The 21933-nt window shown below is 46.6% G+C and overlaps 1 pseudogene across 1 annotated transcript in view; it reads right to left on the bottom strand.

Moving 5' to 3' along the window:
* Positions 1-2940: 2940 nt before the first annotated feature.
* LOC146854889 (uncharacterized) overlaps positions 2941-21933 on the bottom strand; it is a 68365-nt pseudogene continuing 49372 nt past the window's right edge. Inside the window, exon 2 of the transcript XR_014981242.1 lies at positions 2941-6128. The product of XR_014981242.1 is annotated as an uncharacterized LOC146854889 (transcript). The remainder of the gene's footprint in view (positions 6129-21933) is intronic.

The following is a 21933-nucleotide window of genomic DNA, read 5'->3' as shown; positions in this document are numbered from 1 at the left end:
CTGACCAATCTGTTGGGGTGATGTCTAGCATGTTTACTGATCCCAGTTTAGTGATGATAAGGTCAAGCGTGTGGCAGCTTTGTTGTGTGTTGGTCCCTTACATGCATGAATCATGTTGAGGTCCTGGAGCAGGTTACAGAGTGCAGCCATTGTGGGGTCTTTCACATTATTTAAATTCAGGTTGAAATCTCCCAATAATATAGTATTAGGGAGTGTAGTAGCATTGATTGCGATCGTTTCCATAAGTTGTTCCAGGATGATTGTGTTGTCGCCCGGAGGATAGTGTAAGAGGAGTGTTTTCGCTACCAGTTTATTTTCAAGCTTGATTTCAGCTCCCATGAGTTCAAACGATGATGGCTCTTATAGCAAGAGCAAATTTAAGGGTAGGGAGTTTCTGTAGATTATAGCGAGCCCTTCCTTCTGCTTTACTGTGCAGTCTAGACGTAAGATAGCAAAATCTGGGGAAATGAGAAGGTCTGTTATTGGAGCTGTTGTTGGGTTAAGCCAGGTTCTAGTTAGGGAGAGAATGTCCAGTTCATGCACTAAGCTTACGCCTGCTATATCAGTTATTGTGTTTTGTAGCTGATCTTCAGTTGTTCAGCATGCATTTAAGGATTGTTATTGTTTTGTGGGTTACTGTGGTGGACATTGTGTTTGTTGATATTGGACTCAGATTGTTGTGATTGACTTGTAAAGGGTTGTCTTTCCGGTTTTCGTAGATGGATAGCTTGACGATCAGAATGTTGGATGTTGTGTCGGGGAAGGTTATCTTTATGTGTCCTTATAGTAAGTTAGCAGAGTGTTCATCTCTTCTGCAGAGAGGTGATTATTCATTCTTCTCGGGTGGTGAAGCTTGTTGTGTCAAGGAGATGTGCCTGTACTATTGAAGATATGTTTTCTGCTGGAAGAGGAGCCAGTGCATGTGGTCCTGGGCATGTACATCTTTTCTAGGGTGAGAAGGGTGAGAACGAGAGTGATGTTTTTCTTCTTGACCCATTCTACCTCCTCCCAGTGTAGTTGCAGATTGTCATTGATTTGGATTACAGGAAGTTTGGGAGATGTGCACTGACAGATAGAATTATCGTTCTGCATGACTGTTTGCAAATTTTCGGGACCTGGATGCACTTTTGTTTCCATGAGAACCTGCTTTATGCCTGTGGGATGTTTCTTAGGCACTGACTCATTTCCTGTTAATGAGCAGTTTCACCTTGTGCTGGGTCGGCTGTTGGTAGGGGGGGTCTAGTTGGAGACTCTGAGGAGCTATGTAGACTGCGGGCTGTGATTGCCGGTGAGTATAGTACTTTGGGTACTGAAAGTGGGTTTAGGATAATGGTTAGGGGTTGGGGTATGAGGAGGGTAGCTGGGAGGTTTTGCTGGGGTGTCTGCTTGCCTTTTCAAGTCTAGTTGGAGACTCTGAGAAACTATGTAGGCTGCAGGGCTGCTATTGCCGATGGGTTGAGAGACAAGTGAGCAGTACTGCACTGTCTGAAAATGTAATCTCAACACCAGGAGATAATTTCAAAGTGTGGAAAATATACAGACCACTTACACACTAGTCATGAAGGAAATCGCCTGTGATCTTAGCCTCCTTGCCTGATCTCCAGATAAAAAAGAGAGTAGATTTGGTAATTTAAAGAAAATATTTAGGGCGGTCGGTGATGTGTATGAAGATTTACAAGACTGGTCCGAACTGACCGGAGCTCATTTTTTTAAATTCAAACAAAGTTAACATTTTTAATTCAGTCCATTTGCAATGCACAACTGAAAAAAAGTTGCTTCTTCAGAACTTAATGTAATTCTTCCAAAAATGCACATAGACACTGACATTTCCATATTAGCTTAAGGTTTGGCTCTTTTATGGGCAAATCTTCAACTCACACTACATTTCCAATCACGATGGGTGCGTCGTTAGGGCTTCAACGTGTGTTATTCTTCGTGCCTCGGCCATATATCAGCTTCTCGTACCTTTCTCTTCATGTGTGATCAGGGGTAAGGTGTTGTTTGATGAATGGGAGGAGGGTAAAACTCTGGAAGGCCTGTGAAGGCCTAAGCTGCGTTCCAAAAACACACTGCCTCCTTACAAACTCCTTCATTGCAAAGACACAAATGAATACAATATGATAGTCCACACCTCAGGAGACTCCCTGTGAGCCAATTATCAAAATGTGTTCCACATGCCACGAACAGACAACAGCTAAAAAAGAACCCAAGCTCTGGAAAGTGCTTCTTTATAAAATGCCTACTGTGGTCTTAGAAGGGAAAGGAAAATGCATCTTCTGAATTAGGAATCCCTTGCGGGTCTATGTCACTATACCCAGACCCTCTCTGTCCTAAACAGTGGGAGCACTTCACGAACCATAACCTCAATGCCCTCCCCGTGCCCCCATAGCCCCAGGTTGCCCCAGGCTCGACAATACTGCGCAGTTCAGTGTACAAGCACCCCCACCCTCGAGGAGTGTGCTTCAGGTTCCCTCAGGCTAAACTGGCAAGCGCGCGGCTCAGTGGTATTGGCGCCAAGGATTTAATCAAAAAAAGCAATTACCTAATCTCCTGCATTATATTACCACCAGTTACTGCACAACATATTGGCCTTCTCAATAAACAAGTCGCAACACTTTTATGAAGTTTTGCTAACTTGTATTGCACAACTGCTTACCAAGCTAAAACTTACAACAACAAAAAAATTATTATTAACCACGTAGGCGAAACATAATGCATTTGCCAATGCTTGTTTGGAATGGCAAGAGTTCCCCTTGTCTTCCACTGGGGTATTTAAGCCTCAAAGGTGGCACCCGTCCAGTTTGCCTTGTTTGTTTTTGCTTCAAAAGTGTATATTTATAAACCGCACATTGTGTTGTAGCAAATATTGGTGAGGTTAAATTGTGTCGGCAGCTTGTAATGCTGCCAATAGGACAGCATAAGCAGTATACATGTCCCTCATTTATTCAATGTTTCCCCAACTCCTATGTATGCGTAAGTGTAATATTTGCACATGCGCTCAAGTAGCAACTTAATCCAAGGCATTTTGCCTTCTTATGCATGTGCTCTGGGACCCAACGTGTGCTTATGTCCTCACAGTGACACCAGTGGTGAAGTGAGCTGTCGACCTCCAAATTCTCCATCACTTCCAAGTCCTGGTCCCAGCTGTTCGGCTCAGTCTCTGTATCTGACAATATGACACCATTGCAGTTCGCTTTCTCTGGAAGTGCCTCCTCGGTACTACTTTTTTCACTCATATACTTGTGTCCTTGCTGCAGACACTCTCACCTACAGCTTTTCTTAGAAGCTTTTTGGAGTCTACTGTGCAGCGGCGTCCCTTACCCTTTGCGGGAAGTGTGAACATTGCCAGTTCACCCACATTACCCATTGCTGAAAGTGTTGGGCTGGAGGATTCGTTATCTTTCTCGTTACTGGAGTTTGTGGTCCTGCTTGACGGGAAAGAAAGCCATTTCTGAGGGTTTTCTGTAGTGATGTCTGCGTTGCCAAAGCTTTCTGAACCTGTAAGTGTTTTACCGCTCTCGGCGTTAGTGTCCATCTCGTGCCATGCTATTGTTATGTCATTGTTAGAATTCTCCTGGTTGTCCTTGTCCGGGTCCTTACTGACAGCGTCCACTCTGTAGGCCCTTCGCGACTTTCCTGGTGGTTCTGCACCTGTCGAACCGATGGGAGCCTTAGCCCGACGTCTTGTCTTGAGTCACCGCTCTGGCTGTTCTCCATGCTGCCTGCTTGAAGGGTGGACCCTATGGGTGTTTCCGTATCCTCTACCATGATGTCATTTAGCACACCCTCTGCTAGAGCAGTGACTTCAGATATTTCAAACAAGCTTCCACCATGAACGTCCACACTGTCTGCTGCTGGAAGCACTGGTCTTGGTAGTTCACTCAAGCTCTGGGTCTCATCCTTCACTGCACTTGTGGCTGTAGGCATGGGTGTTGTATGTGTGCGTAAGTCCTCGACGCCGGCCATCGTGTTTCCTGCATTTGGTTGCATGGGCCTTGGTCCTGTCGTAAACGGCATGCTCCCCATTTGTCTGGGGTGAGTTGGATGACTCAGGCTGAGGCCTTCAAGAAACCTTCTGCTCAGGGCCTTCTCCATTACTTTCCTTTCCATCCACCGCCGTACTTCCCTTTCAGACATCTCTTCTTTCTGTTGTTTTTCTTTTGCCTTTTCCTTCTCTTTTTCTCGTTCCAGCCTCTTTTGCTTCCTCTCGGCAGTTCTCTCCCTCCTCAGCAGGATCTTCTTCTCCCTCAGCCATGCCCTCAGTGCCTCGTTGTCAGTGTTTTCCAGATGGTTCTCTGTGGTCTTCTTCACCCTCTGCTTGGGGGGTCTTTGACTCTCTTGCTCAGACTCAGTTCCCTGCTTAGGTCTAGATTTCTTCAGATAGTGTGCAGAAACATTGACAGCGGGCACTGGGCAGCGCCTTAAGATTCGGAACCCAAATGGTTTCAGCACCGCCATATACAAGCCCCCTTCCGTCTTGGCTGTGCTGCTTTCAACGCCAACCTTGGCTTTAATTGTATGTTTTCTTGCATTTCTGTCTTCAGTCTTGCACAGCTTTGTGCGACCACTCTGGGAGTCAGACTGTTCACTGCCAGAGCACCTGCTGCCCAGTTCAATGCTTCCACCAAGTGAGGACACACAGGACTCTACACACAAGTTGTTTTTCCGGGGTCTGTGTTTGCCTGGCAACAATTTATCATTAGGGTTCAGGGAGTTAGTTTGTTTCTCCATGCTATGGTTTTCTGTATGTTGGTGTCTCAGTGTTATGTTACCTGTTGTTTTAGGTCTTCTATGTTATGGTTTGGTTTCTCTGTGCTACAATTCCTCGCATTTGTGTTTTCTTTGTGTTAGGGGTTATATCCCGTTCAGCTCTCCTTTGATGAAGATATCCTGTGCAGAGGATCCTGTGTGTTACGGGCAATGCTCTTTGGAGCTGTCTGTAACTCTTATGCCGGTGTGTTTTGTGGTTTCTTTGTGTTGTGATTCTTCGTATTTGTGTTTCCTTTGTGTTAAGGGTTATATTCCATTCAGCTCTCCCTTGACATAAGATACTCTGTATAGAGGATCTTGTGTGTTATAGGCAAGGTTCCTCTGGAGTTGTCTGTAACTCTTATGGCGGTGTGTTAGGATCCTGTGTTTTGTGGTTTCTTTGTGTTGTGATTCTTCGTATTTGTGTTTTCTTTGTGTTAGGGGTTATATTCCATTCCGCACTCCCTTGACATAGATACTCTGTATAGAGGATCTTGTGTGTTACAGGCAAGGTTCCTCTGGAGTTGTCTGTAACTCTTATGGTGAAGGTGTGTTAGGATCCTGTGTTTTGTGGTTTCTCTGTGCTATGGGTTTTCGGTTTTAAGCCTGATCTACCTCTGTGTTATTGTTCCTCTGTATTCAAGTGTCTTGTTGTGCTATGGTTTGCCGCTTCATAGGTGTTAGAGATCGCTAGTGTTATTTATGTTATTTCTTTGACGCCTTTCAATTTAATCGTTGCTCTTTGCTTCTCCGTGTTATGATTTCTCGCTGTTGTAGTTTTTCTTTCCAATGATTCTTCTCTGTGACGTTCTTCTGTTTTATGATTTGTCTGTGGTATTTTTCTCTTTATTACTTTTCCTGTGGGTTATGGTCTCTGAGAGTTACAGGTTTCTGTGAGGAATGACTGCCAGTGTGTCGATCCTTGGTGTTATGGTTCTTCAGAGGTGTGAATCCTCTGTGTTTTGGTTCTTATGCGCTGTGTTTTCTCTGTGTTATGGCTTTCCTGTGTTTGTCTCCTATGTATAATGGTTGCTCTGTGCTATAGTTCTCACGTGTTGTGGTTTCTCTGTCCTATGGCCCCTCTGCACTCTGGCTTCTCTGTTTGAAGGTCTTGTCTTCCTTCTCTCTGTACAAGATTCCCCCTCCTCATGGTGCAGGCTTGCAGGAGGCCTCCATGGTTTCCTTGACGGTATCTTTCTGTTCCGGTTCAAAGGTCAGCCTCTACTGACGTCACTTCTGCGCTCGTGCTAAGACGAGATCTCCACACCCAAGTCACATTTCTTGCTCCGGTCACGTTGGGAAATGCATTCTTTTTTTTTTATTTAGTTCTTTTCCCTTTCTTTCTTTGGAGTAACAACTGCCGTTCTGGGTTGTTTACCCTGCAAAGAAAGCAAACAACAAAAGCAAGTGTTATTATGAAGTTCAGTCTGTCTGTGCAGTGTATGTGGCCCCGCCCTTTTTAGCTCCTTGTAAACACAGACCAAGAAGGACCCCACTGTAAGGCACTAATACTCGAGGAAAAGAAACGTGCACTATCTGTCTGAGCAGGAGGAGACACGGAGCTCCCCGAAGGTCCATACTTCTACAGTGACCTCAAGGGTCAGAAGGTCACTTTTGTGTTACTTTTAACATGGGAACAGTGACGCAAAAATGGCGCAAGGGGCTTGTAAATCTGCCCCAGAGTCGCGGATCTTGTTAATTCCGATGGGGCTGGGAAGTGACGTAATCAGCCCCATTCGGACTTCAAGACAGACACTCATAATTGTAGCACTGCTGAGAAATAGCACAGATCTTTTTCCTTTCAATATGGAAAGGTGAAAGAAGGACAGTCGCTCCTTTCAAACCATCTAAAAGCATCACACAAAATGGCTGTCATTTACTTTAACCCCGCTCTGTTCCCTGCTTGTGTTTTCAGGGGCATGGATGTATGTTAACAGCAGGTGAACCAGGCCTCAGCTGATACTTCCCTTTTAGAAAATATTATCTCTGCACAAATCCCCTTTTAACTATGACAAACTGTAGGGGTGATGGCTTTTATGGAAAGAAGAACAGAAAAACAACAAATCCTATACATTATGGAATGAAGTACACATTTGCGTGATGGGAAAATGCAGCGCTTAGCGATGAGAAGTGGCCTTCTGTGGCACGCTGACGCGCAGTAGGCAAAATGATTCACCGAGTGGAGTGCGCGATTCAGAAACGAGAAGTATGATCATTCATTTTTTTGTATAGTGCTACACAGTCGCCCACAAAAAACTAGATACTGGATCCGTCAAGAGGATTTTGATCTGGTGTATTTAAAAAAATATAAGAAAACACAGATCCCCACTCCCCCCCCCCCCCCCCCCCCCCCAGTCACTAGGTGAGATGCTTTACCATCGGGGTCACTCTAGTCACCAGCAAACAAGTTGCGGGGCTAACTCTTACTTGGGAACTTATTTTTATTGATCTTTCAGCCATCAACTCTGTGACTACTTGCAGATAATCAGGAACAGCAGCACACCAGTCTCCTGGCAAGCCTCAAGTATTTCAGCAGCAAGGCGAAAATCATATTGTGAGCGATTGTGGATATATGCATTCTAAACAGGCCCCTAATTATTAAACCTGTATTAGTGAACCATTAATTATTTTCATTTACCTATACCAACCTATACAATTCTGGGGTAATTCGTTAGGAAACCTCCTTCATCACTATACTAGTGGTCAACATGTTTCTGCCCCACCTATCTTAGCTTTACGGACTGATGGGACCTTATTATCCGGTTTGCCACACTCTCCCTATAACGTTTATAATGTCATATGCTAATAGGCAAGGGTCAAACTATAGGCCAGGAGGTTACAAGGTTTGTCTGTCCAAGGAACAAGTCCTCGATTAGTGACCAGTATCCAGTGCTTAATTTGTAAAATATTAAATGCCAGGGCTCTGACTGTTAGGCCACTGCAGCTTGCACCACCCATCACCCTTGTCATTGCTGCCAAAACAGCAACTAATCATCTCTCTCGCATGTAAATGTGACAGTTCAGATTATTCCAGGTCCCCAAAGCTAAATCAATGGCTGGGGGCAGGTATTTGCAATTTTAATATATATTGTATTCCTAAACAACGGTTGTTCTGCTCATCTCTAAATTAGGTGAGCAGCGCCACCATGTGGTAGACTGTTCTATGCATGGTGTTGACAATTAGGTGCTGGTGCTGAGCACCGGAAACCAATTAAGTGCCGGTGCTTAGCACCGGAAAGCCCCGGCTCAAATTAAGCACTGTCAGTATCTGTGCTCTTGGCTTGCAGACATTGGAATACATAGTCAATGTACAACCGACCACTAACTCTGCATTTGTATCTCGAAGCATGTTTTTTTAAGGTGCTGTTTTAAAAATAAAAATGTTTGCCATTTGGGAAGACATCAGGGGTAGCATTCGGTAGTGCCATGACCCACTGCCTACTTCTGCGCATCCGTCTGACCTAGTTTCCAAAGGGGAAGCTGCCCAGATCAGTTTCCCCTTTGCAAATGAGTTATCACCCCCATTGAGGAGTTTTCATCAGTTTATGGCAGCAGTTGTGGTCACAAACCATTGATACGCCCCATTCAACCGCTTCCTAATTGTTTTTTTGGAATGAGTTTCAAAAATTCTTTCTTTATTGAGAAAGGTTTTTTCCCAACAGCAAAAGGGGTTTAGCAGACAGTAAAATAACATGTTGTGGTTGCAAACCCTGCGATTCATAAACTCACAGGGTTTGCGACTAAAATGGTTTCAGACGTTAGACCCAAAATGCCCAGTCTAGCTGGCAGACAGTGCCCTGCACTGCAAGACTACATGTGAACCATAGTCCATCTCCAGATGTGCATCTGCAAAACCCTTGGGGGCATATTATCAAGACTGGGAAGGACGTCTAACATGGGCTTCAATTGGAATTCCATCGAGCATATTATCAAGCCCATTAGTGCCGTTTTAAGGCGGCGATAATTTTATCACCGTGCTTGATAGTATGCCCCTTAAACTCTCAAACTGGTGGTACTCTACCTTCTCTGTCCCTCTCAGAGATTGCCCTGGAGGAGGCCAGGCTGGTTTACTGGGTGAATATTAATAAACCTGTGCAGATATTATTTCAAGGGCTTGTTACTCCTTTCCATGTGTCCTTCTGACACCAGCAGTTTCTGTGTTACTGAGCGATGCACGCCGGGAATTGTAATTTGCATTGGTTTCCTCTCACAGTGACATACAGCCGGAGACATACTTTCCGTATGATTCAATTTGAGGTATTGTAGATTTCTTTTTCGACGAACAAAATTTATGAATTTAAAAATGAAACATTTCTTCCTCGTGATTGAAATGGGATTGAGCTGCAAACTGATTGCTCAAAGATGGAAAGGAGAGTTTTGGCGGTTCTCATTATGATGGGATACTAGTGGGGGAATATGAACAGGTATAGCTTCAGCAACTGACAGCCTCCCGCAGCTTTTTTTAAAGATTCAGAATCGTTACGTCATACACCCTGACACTGCTTTAGCACCAGCCAATGGCCTTTGCCGTCCTGCTACGTATAGCCCACGAGCTACTCATTGGAGCGCAGGGGCGCTCACTGCAGGCCGTCTTGACAGATGGAGGAGAGTGCAGTAGCATGACATGAATCTACAGATTTGGGGAGAGCAGGGCATGGGGGAGGGGTGGATTGGGCAGCACCTCAGTTTGGTGCGGTGAGGGGTGGGGTGGGCAAAAGGCTTGTAGGGCAGAAGTCAGTAGGAGACAAGGGTTTGGAAGCTGGGTCTGTCCCATGAAATTGTGAACCAGTGGTATCCTTACCTCTGACATCAATCAGCAGTGCAAAACTGTCACCCCTAGGGGTATCTGGGCACTGTATCTACGTCGAAGAGCCAGGTCCTGAGTCTCTTATATTTGACGGCTTTAGAAAAATCTATTTACTTTCTCAATATGTTATGCAATGCTCTCCAAAGCAGGACCTTGACCGTGTTCCTCGATCACTCACCAAAAAAGGTGGACTCCCATGAACAGTGTCTTGGGGCCTCATTACGATGGCAGATGAACTTAAGTCCGTCCGCCATCTTCTCGGAATGGGGACCGGCTGCCCACGAGGTGGCCTACCCCCACTCCGAATTACAGTGCGAACGCCACCACGACGGTCGCATTGCCTATATTTTGTATTGCGGCAGTGATGCGGTCAGCAGCCCCTGCCGCAATACCAAAAATAGGGTGTTTACATATCCCTGCACTACGTGTCAGGCACGATGCGGTGCCTGCCACATGGTACAGGGATATGTAGGGGGGCACCCCAGGTGCCCCCCAGGGCCCATGTTCCAGCCCCATGGGGTAAGGGGGGCCGTCTACGGGCCCCCAAATCCGTTTCCGCCAGCCATTTCACTGCAAGTTGACCCCCGCAGAACAACCGGCAGAAAGGGATATTGTAATCCCCGTGGCGGTGCCTGACAGGCACTGCCGCCATTCTGGGGATGGAGGGCGGTCCGCCAGGCTGTCGGGATGCTTCTGACCATCAGGACTGGGTCGGTCGGTCCTTCTGACCGCCAACACACAGCCATCATAATCTGGCCAATGGTGATTCAGTCACCGATGTCGGGGAGACCGCCACCGACAGCCTGTTGGTGGTGGTCTCCCCGTCATCATAATCAGGCCCCTAGTTGTTTAAAAAAATGTGTGGGTTCATTCTAAGGCCGAATGAATGACATTTATAGCCAGCCAAATGATAACTATTAGTACATAGGTCTACTTTGAAGACCTCAGGCTTTTCTGTGATGCGGGAGGTTTAGTGATTTAATCCAGAGGTGCAGCTTGTATCAGTCATACCCGGCTTCTAGATTTCTACGAAGGCAATGTTGCATGTGCACAAACCCCACAAGCCTCGCAAGACCACAACAACCAACCAGAGCATGTGATTTTGCCTCTCGGGGCCAATAAGGTCCTCACTGCAGAACTTCAAAATTAACTTCTATCTGAAAATCACCTGCTTCATAACTCATTAATCTCAAGGTCTCTGTAGCAACAGCACTTCTTTCACTCGACAATATCATTTCAGCAGCCCACCCAGTGACTCAACTATTCCTTCCGATTGAATTCTTTGCCTGTGTTTATGACAGTGCACCGGCTTTTCTCTTCCTGTAGCTTCCCTGAAAGGAGCTCTTACGGATAAACCTTGAAAGTAGCTGCATTGGATGTATTGCGCCTGCCTTTGATTTATTCACTTCGGCGTCTTTAAATACATCAAATTCAATCTTGTGTTCCTCTGAGGCTGCTCTGTGTCCTCGCCATGCCATTCCCAACAGCTCCCCACTCTTTCCTTGAATCACAAATTACTCCTCAGTGAAAATTGAACAATTACAGTCTGCAGCATTCAACCTTCTACAAAAAAAGAAACATCTGGAAGCGTCCCCGACAATACAGCTGCCTCTGTAATATTCGAAGCATGCTTCCAAATACAAATCTCTTGGCTTAATCAATTTGTGGCAGCACAGGTGTAGAACAAAGACTTCCTTGAACTTCTGAACAGATGTCTCTGCCGATTCACCTCATGCAAACCTCAACTCTTTTCTAATTAATTAAGTTAGCAGTGACACCAGATTAGAATACTTGGCTATTATGCTTCTATGCAAATTAGCATAGCCATGGAAACCCTCAATTGTTGACAAATATACGGGTAGACTTGTTGAGCACAGTCTGTACCATTCATCTTTCTATTCCAATAGTTCATTGTGTGATCACATGACTCAAGAATTCTCCTGTCTGTAAAAGTAGTTCATGTTATGTAAGCGTGCTGTGCTGCCAATACACACATAATTGTCGCAATATTTCCTTGACATGTTGATGATGCTGTTCCTTTATATTTTAATACTATTTCGAAATTGCCAGCCATAGAAATAATAATTCAATGAGTTAAACTCTCCCTGCCAGTGTTTAATTTGAAAAAATATAAGTGTAGAGGCCTAAAGTTTTTCTTAGGAGACCATTATTGTCGCAGAATGGTGGGATGCCGAGTGCTAAGGCTGCCTAACCTTGATTCCACCTCATGCCTCTCTCTTCCTCACCTCACAATTCATGTCTCTTTTTTAGATTTTAGATCTGGCATTTGCCAAGACCTTTTGATTTCACTAAAATTATATGTATGATATACTTATAGAGGGCTTACCGCCAGCACCTGTCATAAATTGGTCTATGGTAGTGGCATTCATATTTAAATTCTGTCCCTCGTATCATATACCATGGGACTATGGATCAATGCACTTCACTGGCGAACTTCATTGTGAGTGACAGCGTTGTTCCCTTTTACAAGGAGCACATCCACGCCCAAAGTAATTCCCTTCAGTGGCAAGGATTACTATAGCAATGTATGCCTTGTGAGACTAAATGGTTTCCATTTAGTCACTGTTTTTTAAATTAACATATTGGCAAGGGCCTGGCAGCTAATCCAACAATAACATCCTACAAATCCCAAGAGAAAACAAAAAAAACAAAGACAAACCAAAAAGGCTGGCAGTCAACACCACATCTATTGGCTTAGCCAGTGCTTGTTTATTTCTGCTTTCACCCTTTGTCACTCGTTTCCTATCATTCTCTGCTTTGTTCTTTCTGAATTTCTCTCTCTTGCTTTGGATCAAAGCCTCATGATGAAAAATAAGTTCCGGTTCCCCCCAAAAATGCCAGTGCCCTTCACCCACAACCACCAGTAATAGAGCAGTGCCCGGACCTACCACCAAAACCCAAAAATGCACATTACCATAGGGTGTGATTCTATCCCCCTGCACCCAAGACAGACACATTAGAGTGTAATGGTGTACATTAACAAGCATCGGCAGAGCAACTAGGCCTCGCCTATGTGAGAGCTGTTGGCTATGGCAATGTGTTATAGTCATGCTGTACACCAGTATGGCTAAATATTAGTGGCATGGAGTGGGTAGGGGTGGAGTAGATTGGAGTGCGGTAGATTAGGGTAGAGTGGAATGGGGTAGATTGGAGGTGAGTGTAGTGGGGTAGATTAGCATAGAGTGACACAGGGGTGGAGTGGGGTAGAATGGAATGGGGTGGATTGGGGTAGATTGTAGTAGGGTAGACTGGAGTGGGGGAAATGAGCAGATTGGAGTTGGGTAGGTTGAATTGGGGTAAAGTGGGGTAGATTGGGGTGGAGTGGGGCAGAAGGGAGTGGAATACATTGGGGTAGATTAGAGTGGGGTAGATTGGGGTGGGGTTAATAGGAGTAGAGTAGATCGGGGTAGAGTGTAGCGGAATATATTGGAGTTAATTGGAGTGGAGTGGGGTAGATTGGGGAAGAGTGGGGTGGATTGGAGTAGACTGAAGTGGAGTGTCATATACTGGAGAGAAGTAGGACAGATTGGAGTGGAGTGGGATGGAGTAGATTGGGTGGATTATAGTAGGGTAGAATGGAATGGAGTGGTGGTAGTTTGAGGTAGTTTGGAGTGGAGTATATTGGAGTGGGGTAGATTGGAGGAAAGGGGTAGTTTGGGGGAATGGGTTAGATTAGAGTGGTGTGGGTTGTATTGAGATGGGGTGGGGTACATTGGGGTTGGGGTAGATTGGTGTAAAGTGGGATAGAGTGGGGTAGATTGGAGAGAAGTAGATTGGAGTGGAGTAGATTGGAGTGGGAGAGTGGGGTAGATTAAATTGGGGTAGGTTGGGGTGGGGTGGGGTATATTGAAGTAGAGTGGGCTAGATTGGGGGAGGGGGGTAGATTGGAGTGAGGTAGATTAGAGCATAGTGGGGTAGATTAGAGTAGGATATTTTGGGATATATCGGGGAATATTTCAGTAAATTGGGTAGACTGGAGTGAGGTAGATTGGATTGGGGTAGATTTGAGTGGAGAGAAGTAGATTGGAGTGGGGTAGATTAGGGTGGAGTGGAGTAGAGTGGAGTGGGGTAGACTGGAGTGGGGTAGATAGGAGTGATGTAGTTTGGAGTGGGGTAGATTAGGGTATATTGAAGTGGGGTGGGGCAGATTTGAGTGGAGTAGGTAGGAGTGGAGTTGGATAGAGTGCTGTCAGGTAGATTGGGATGGGGTTTATTGGAGTAGGGTAGATTGGATTAGGATGGGGGAGATTGGAGTGGAGAGTATTGGAGTGTAGTAGATTGGACTAGATTGGAGTGGAATAGATTGGAGCGTGGCAGAGTAGATGGGGTAGATTGGAGTGGGGTGGGGTGAAGTGGGTTAGTTAGGACTGGAGTGGGGTAGAATTGAGTGGCATGTGGTAGTTTTGAGTGAAGTGGAGTGGGGTAGATTGGGTAGAGTAAAATAGAGTGTGGCAAATTGGGTCATATTGGGTGTATTGGAGTGGGTAGATTGGAGTAGGGTTGGGTGGAGTGGGCTTGGATATACTGGAGTGGAGTTGAGATTGGAGTGAAGTGAGATAGATTGGTGAAGAGTGGAGTGGAGTGGGGTAGACTGTGGTGAAGTGTAGTGGGGTAGATTAAGGTGTAGTGGAGTGCGGTCGATTGGAGTAGGGTTGGGTGGAGTGGGCTTGGATATACTGGAGTGGAGTTGAGATTGGAGTGAAGTGAGATAGATTGGTGAAGAGTGGAGTGGAGTGGGGTAGACTGTGGTGAAGTGTAGTGGGGTAGATTAAGGTGTAGTGGAGTGCGGTCGATTGGTTTGATTGGAGTAGGGTAGAATGAAATAGTGTGGGGATGACTGGAGTGAGGTGGGGTAGAGTGGAGTTGGGTGGATTGGAGTTGGGTAGATTGGAGGGGAGTGGGGTTGATGGGATTGGAGTGGGGCAGATTGGAGTATGGTAGAGGAGGGTGGATTGCAGTGGGGTTGGATGAAGTGGGATAGATTGAGTAGAGTGGGTAGATTAGAGTGATTATCATTGGAGTGGGGTAGATTGGGGTGTGGTGAATTAGGGAGGGGTAGATTGGAGTAGTGTAGATTGGGATGGGGTGGATTGGGGTGGAATGGGTTAAATTGGAGTGGAGTGAGGTTTATTGGAATGGGTGAGTGGGGTAGATTGAATTGGGCTAGATCGGGGTGGAGTGGGGTATATTGGAACGGAGTGGGGTAGATTTGAATGGAGTTGGGTAAACTGAATTGGAGTGTGGTAGATTGGAGTATGGTAGAGTGGAATGGATTGCAGTGGGGTGGGATGAACTGAGGTAGATTGTGATAGATTAATGTCAATTAGAGCGATTAACATTGGAGCGGGGTAGATTGGGGTGGGGAAGATTAGAAAGGGGTAGATTGGAGTAGGGTAGATTGGGGTGGGGTAGAGGGGGTTAACTGGGTTAAAATGGAGTGTAGTGGGGTAGATTGGAGTGGGTGAGTGGGGAAGATTGAATTGGGTTGTATTGGGTTGGAGTGAGGTACATCGGAGAGGAGTGGGGTAGATTGGATTGGGGTGGGGTGGGGTGGGGTAGATCAGGGTAGAGTGGAGTGTGAAATATTGGGGTACAAGGGAGTAGAATGGGGTAGATCGGGGTAGAGTGGAATGCAGTGGACTGGAGTAGATTGGAGTGGCGTGGGGTAGATTGGAGTGGAGAGGATTAGAGTGGGGTAGATTAGGGTGGAGTGGGGTTCATTGCAGTGGCATCCATTGGGTGGATTATGGTAGGGTAAATTGAAGTGGAGTGGGGTAGACTGGAATGAGATAGATAAGAGTGGGGTAGTTTAGATTGCAGTAGATTGAGGTAGATTGGAGTAGAGGAGGTTGGAGTGGATTGGATTGGATTGGATTGGATGTCGATTTGTAAAGCGCGAATTGTTGCCCGAGGGCGTCCAAGCGCTGAAAACACCAAAACCGACCAGAGAGAAAAAAAAACAAAAAACACAACAGAGGGAGGGGAAATTAAACTGGATGAAATAGGAAGGTTTTTAGTTGTTTGCGGAAAGTCGTGTGATTAGAGTTGGATCTTAAGTGCAATGGGAGGGAGTTCCAGGCCCTCGCCGCGTTATAGGCGAAAGACCTACCTCCAGATCTGGATCTCCTTACTCTCGGAGTGACTGCCAAGAAGGACTGGTTGGATCTTAGGTTCTTATTGGGCCTATAGTGAAGGATTAGGTCCTGTGTGATCATGGGGCCAGAGTTCCAGAAGGACTGATGGGATATGCACATGGCTTTGAACAAAACCCTTTGGCGTACTGGTAGCCAGTGAAGAGAGACCAACCCAGACCTTACTGACTGTCTGCGAGGGATGTCAAGTAGCAGACGTGCGGCGCAGTTCTGTACAATCTGTAGCCTCCTCAATGTGGATTCCAGGGCTCCGAGGTAAAGGACATTATTAAAATCGAGGCGAGATTGAATCAGGCCTTGTACCGCTGCTTGCTTGGCTTCCATGGGAAGGAGGGGGAGAATTTTCCTAAGCATCTTCATGATGCCAAAGCAGGTAGCCGAGAGTTTGGTGGCTTGTACGCCAAAGGAGAGAGAGTTGTCCATCCATATTCCCAGACTTTTTATGCTGTTTTTGGGAATAGGTATGGGGCCCATACTGGGTGGCCAAAGGGTGGGCGGGAGGCTGGGGACCGAGTTGCCGAGAACCATGAGCTCGGTCTTATCTCCATTTAATTTTAAAGATGATTGGGACATCCAGGATTTTACCTCCTCTAGGCACTCTCTGAGGCCGCTCTGTACAGGGAGATTGGTCTCCTGTGTCAGGGAGACCACCAGCTGCGTGTCGTCCGCGTAGGAGATGATCTTAATCCCAAACGGACGGACGACATCAGCTAGTGGTCTCATGTACAGGTTAAAAAGTGCCGGGCTCAGAGAGGAACCTTGGGGGACGCCGCAATTCAGGGAGATGCTGGTGGAAGCTGAATCGCCATCAAACACTTGGAAAGATCTATCTTCCAAGAAGGACCGGAACCAGGTCCACGCTTTGCCCTTAATCCCGACCTGGGCCATACGGTCCAGCAGGGTGACATGGCTGACCGTATCGAAGGCCGCACTAAGATCAAGGAGGATCACTGCCACTGATCCTCCCTGATCTAAGATTTTCCTGGCCTCCTCGGTGACCATGAGGAGGGCGGTCTCGGTCCCATGTTTAGGTCTAAATCCGGTTTGGGTGGGATCCAGGAGCAGATGGGTTTCTAAAAAGTTGGTAAGCTGGAGGTTTATGTATTTCTCCAGGACCTTGCTCGCCCAGGGGAGCAGGGATATTGGGCGGTAGTTGCTCATATCTGTGGGGTCCAGGCTGGGCTTTTTCAGCAGGGCCTTCACCATGGCCTGCTTCCAGACTGTGGGAACTATGCCCGTGAAGATGGAGGTGTTTAGGACGTCCCTTAGTATAGGTAGAGTGGTTTGTGCAGCGGCCATAATTATCTCTGGGGGGGCAGGGTCATTCGGAGAACCGGATTTGACTTTGCGTGCTAGAGACTCCAGCAAGACAAGTTCCAATGGGGGAAAATGGGACAGCGTGGGTGATTGAGGATTGAGAACGGGTTCAACGGGGTGTGAAAGTGTAATGAACGGAGGTGGGTTGATCGGGGGGAAAGCCGAGTAGATTGAACTAATTTTCTGATGGAAAAATTCGGCAACTTTGTTGCAGTGAGAAGTGGGTTTGTCCATTGGTAGGCTGGGCGGGGGTTTGGTTAGTTGTTTAATGATTTTGAAAATTTCCTTCGGTTTGGATTTTGCAAGGACAATTTTTTCCGAGAAGTAGGAGGCCTGGGCTTCCTTTATCTGGCTTTTGTAGTTGCTGATAGCTTCTCGGTAGAGAGTTTTATGTACCGATGAATAATCGGTTCGCCAGCGTCTTTCGAGTTTCCTACAGCATCGTTTTTGGTTTCTCAGATTCTCCGTGTACCACGGGGCAGTTTTGTGGAGGCGTTTAAGAGTGATTACCTTTTTCGGAAGGGCAATGTCAAGAGATTGGGAAATCCAATTGACGTAGGCCTGATAAGCTGGCTCAGGGTTATCCGTGACCAAGGGTTGGGTCTCTGTGAGTGCATTGGTCCAATTATCAATCATAAGATGGGTCCAGGCTCTCTTGAGTCTTGTAGTAGGGATAGGTTCGGGGGGTTTGAGAATGGTCCAATTGATGGGGATCAGAAAATGGTCCGTCCAGGGAAGGGGTATGGGAGGACAAGTTAGGAGGTTGGGGCAGTTGCTAAAAACTGGGTCGAGCAGATGGCCTTTTTCGTGTGTGGGCAGGGTGACTCGTTGTGAGAGCAGCAAGGCTGCTAGGTCGCCTGTTAGAGTCGAGGCGGTAAGGTCAGAGGGCGAGTCAAAGTGAAAGTTAAAATCACCCAGCAGGATAAAGTTGGATGAAGTATTAATACGTTCGGATACATAAGTGGGTAGGCTAACGTGGAACTGCCTCGGGGGCCCTGGAGGTCGGTAGATCAAAGTGCCTGAAAGGCACTGATTGGGGGACAGTTCAATTTTGAAGGTGAGGCTTTCACAGTCTAGAATGGTTTCGGTGACCACTCTGCAGTTGAACTGCTCTTTATGTATTATAGCTAGGCCTCCTCCCCTCCCTTTTAACCGGTCCTGGCGCAGGATTTGAAAGCCTGCGGGGAGCGCAGCTATTATGGCTGGATCGGCTGCCGGGGAGAGCCAGGTTTCTGTCAAAAACAGAATGTCGGGGGAGAGTTCTTCTATTAACAGCATTATTTCAGCTGTGTGTTTAGGTAGGGAGCGGCAGTTCAGCAAGAACATCCGAAAGTGGTGGAGCAGTTTGGGAGTGGTGGTAGGCTTAAGGAGCTTGTAACACTCTGGACAGAGTTGGGGTAGAGTATCTGCAGAGTATTTGTGACAACTATAATTGACCGTGGAGGCCCTCAGGCTGTAAAGGAGGTCCGCACTGTAACATAAGCGGTCGGTTGTTCGGAGGGCAGGGGAACTGGCCCTTGGCCCGGACTCGGCGCGCATTCGTCGCGCCCGCTGCGCTCGTCCGCTGCGCTTCCTGTGCATGCACATAATTATAGGAAGGGTAGGGGGGCGTGTCCCTCGTTTCCTCGTGGCCGATGGCGGCTGAGGAGGGCTCTGTCAGACACTCCCTCTGAGCGCTAGCTCCGCTCTAAGGAAGGCAGGTAAAATACAAGTATTTTTAAAAGCAATTTAAAACAGTTTCCAAGTGTGCAAAATCGGCAATTTAGCAGCGTTTTTCCTCTCCCGGCTGTGCCTCAGGAGGGAAGTGGTGTACAGCGAGCTAGAGATTCAGCGCGCTATATAAGGCAAAGTGGGCGTGGCTACAATGTGGGCGTGTCCCTCGTTTCCTCGTAGCCGATGGCGGCTGAGGAGGGCTCTGTCAGACACTCCCTCTGAGCGCTAGCTCCGCTCTAAGGAAGGCAGGTAAAATACAAGTATTTTTAAAAGCAATTTAAAACAGTTTCCAAGTGTGCAAAATCGGCAATTTAGCAGCGTTTTTCCTCTCCCGGCTGTGCCTCAGGAGGGAAGTGGTGTACAGCGAGCTAGAGATTCAGCGCGCTATATAAGGCAAAGTGGGCGTGGCTACAATGTGGGCGTGTCCCTCGTTTCCTCGTGGCCGATGGCGGCTGAGGAGGGCTCTGTCAGACACTCCCTCTGAGCGCTAGCTCCGCTCTAAGGAAGGCAGGTAAAATACAAGTATTTTTAAAAGCAATTTAAAACAGTTTCCAAGTGTGCAAAATCGGCAATTTAGCAGCGTTTTTCCTCTCCCGGCTGTGCCTCAGGAGGGAAGTGGTGTACAGCGAGCTAGAGATTCAGCGCGCTATATAAGGCAAAGTGGGCGTGGAGTTGGATAGAGTGGTGTAGGGTAGATTGGGATGAGGTGGGGTAGATTACAGTAGGGCAGATTATGGTAGATCGGAGTGGGGCAGATTGGAGCGAGGTTGCTTGTAGTAGGGTAGATTGGGATGGAGTTGGTTAGATTAAACTGGACTGGACAGTGATAGACTTGAGTAGCATGTGGTAGACTGAAGTAAAGCGGAGTGGAGTAGATTGGGATGAGTGTAAAGGAGTGTGGTCGATTGGGATAGAGTGAAGTGGGGTAGATTGAGTGGATTTGAGTGGGTAAACTGGAGTGGGTTAGATTTAGGTAGAGTGGGGCCGGGTAGGTTGCAATGGAGTGGGGTGAAGTTGGATAGCTTGGAGTGGAGTGAAATAGATTAGGAAAGAGTGAAGTGCAGTAGACTGGAGAGGAGTGTAGTAGGGTAGATTGGGGTAGAGTGGGTTAGATTGGAGTGGAGTGGATTTGAGTGAAGTGGAGTGGGATAGATTTGGGTAGACTGGAGTGGAGTCTTGTAGAAGGGAGTGGGGTAGATTAGGTGGCTTGGAGTGTGGTAAATTGGAGTGGAATAGGGTAGATTTGTGATAGACTGGAGTGGGTTAGATGGTGGTAAATTACACTGGTGTAGATTGGAGTGGAGTAGAGTGGAGTGAGGTGAATTGGATTGGAGTGGGATGGATTGGGGTATATTGGAATGAGGTGTATTGGGATAGATTGGAGTGGATTGGAGAGGAGTGGGGTAGACTGGGGTATATTGGAGCAGAGTGAGCTAGATTTGAGTGGAGTGCAGTAGAATGTGTTGCAGGGGGTAGATTTTAGTAGGGTGGGATCGATTGAAGTGGGGTAGATTGGAGTGGTATGGTAGATTAGGGTGGGGTGGAGTGTGGTGTGTGAATTGGGGCCGAATAGATTGCAGTGGGGTAGATTGGAGTAGAGTGGGGTATATTGGGCGGAGTGGGGTAGACTGGTGTGGAGTAGATTGGGGTAGATTGTAGCAAAGTGTAGTGGGTGAGGTAGATTTGGGTACATTGGAGTAGAGCGGGATAGTTGTGAGTGGAGTAGAGAGGAGTGGGGTAAATTGGAGTGGAGTGGGATGGATTGTGGTACATTGGAGTGAGGAGGATTGGGCTAGATTGGAGTGGATTGGCTAGGAGTGGGGTAGACTGGGGTATATTGGAGCAGAGTGGGCAAGATTTGAGTGGAGTGCAGTAGACTGGGGTGCAGTGGTGTAGATTTGAGTAGGGTGGGATATATTGAAGTGGTGTAGATTGGAGTGTTGTGGTAAATTGGGGTGGGGTGAAGTGTTCGGTGTAAATTGGGGTGGAAGAGATTGCAGTTGGCTAAATTGTAGTAGAGTCGAGTAGATTTGATGGAATGGGGTAGATTGTTGCGAAGTGGAGTTGGGTGAGGTAGACTGGGGTACATTGGAGTAGAGTGGGATAGATTGGAGGGGGTAGAGTGGAGTGGGGTACGTGGTGAGGAGTGGAAGGGCTTAGAGTGGAGTGGTGAGTTGTGGAATGAGTGCCATAGATTGGAGTGGCATGGCTTGTTAAAGAGTGTCTTAGAGTGGAGGGGCGTTGAGAGGAGTGGCGCGGCTTAGAGTAGGGTGTCGTAGAATAAAGTGTTGTTGCATAGAGTTTTGTGGCATAGAGTGGAGTGGAGTTGTGTAATGTGGCGTATGCATGGTGTAGTAGCGCACTGCCATTACAATTAATACATTTTCAATTGAAAGAACCATTACTTTTGCATTGAAATATATTTTTACTGGACACAAATTATAATGTGTGCAAATGTATTCACCTAGTGTATTGATGCGCTTTGATCGTATTCAAATATTTGTTTCCACCACACTGCAGGATTACAAAACAAATGTTCTGAAACATCAGCACAGTTCATTTTCTTTTGTTGTGCACTAGAAGAAAAATCTTACACCCTCTCCTTTTACATGGGTACTCAGCAGTATTTTTACATGAATTCTCTCACTTTGAAGTCACAGGAAGAAAAGAAAACACCAAGCTCGCTGGAAGAGACAGCCTGACATTTGACCTCTGTCTTTCAATGCACAGCAAATGTGACAAGATAAGAACAAGATTTAAAGGCATGTTTACATGAAAGACATGGAAGAACACAGTAAACAAGGTTTGGGCAACAGGAGGGACAACTCAAGGCGGACAGACTAAAGCAAATAAAGCCAGAACATAGAAAACCATAAAATAGATGTTACAAACCACAAAGCCAATTGTAAGCAACATGCAGAATGCATTCCTAGGTCAGCTTTCTGAATGTCCCCAAGAAGTTGTTAGCAAACCAGACTGGTAAGCGTCAACCGAAAAATGGGATGAGGAGATATGCAGCATTTGACAGTGCATAATGTTGTCCAGATAGGCTCACATTCTCCCAGGCATAAAATTGCAGATTTCACACTGTCTTGGGAAAACAAACCACGAATCCTGTTGTTTCTGCATTTTAAACATCAAACACATTTCCTGAAACATTTCCATTTCCACTGA

This window comes from Triturus cristatus, chromosome 4_1 (assembly GCF_964204655.1).
Source record: "Triturus cristatus chromosome 4_1, aTriCri1.1, whole genome shotgun sequence".
Taxonomy (NCBI): Eukaryota; Metazoa; Chordata; class Amphibia; order Caudata; family Salamandridae; genus Triturus; species Triturus cristatus.
Note: the sequence above shows the minus strand (reverse complement) of the source record. Positions and strands in the feature narration are given on the sequence as shown.